A 209-nucleotide genomic window follows, 5' to 3' on the forward strand; every position below is an offset into this window, starting at 1 on the left:
AAGTAACAGTTACTGTTTTTTTTAAGTTTCTTTTTTTTATATTTTGAAATAATTTTTATATTCATATTTTCCATTTTAATTTTAAAGTTAAATTCATAACAATTTTGAGGTGTTTTTGTCATGTTTATTAATTATATATTAATAAACATGACAAAAACACCTCAAAATTGCTATGAATTTAATATATATATATATATATATATATATAT

At 14.8% G+C, this 209-nt stretch overlaps 1 protein-coding gene across 1 annotated transcript in view; it reads left to right on the forward strand.

Annotated features, from left to right (window-relative positions):
• Window positions 1-209, forward strand: part of loxhd1b (lipoxygenase homology PLAT domains 1b) — a 60,724-nt gene that overhangs the window by 49,161 nt on the left and 11,354 nt on the right. The window lies entirely within an intron of this gene.

The sequence above is a fragment of the Sinocyclocheilus rhinocerous genome, unplaced genomic scaffold, assembly GCF_001515625.1.
Source record: "Sinocyclocheilus rhinocerous isolate Xijiao unplaced genomic scaffold, SAMN03320098_v1.1 scaffold493, whole genome shotgun sequence".
Lineage (NCBI taxonomy): Eukaryota > Metazoa > Chordata > Actinopteri > Cypriniformes > Cyprinidae > Sinocyclocheilus > Sinocyclocheilus rhinocerous.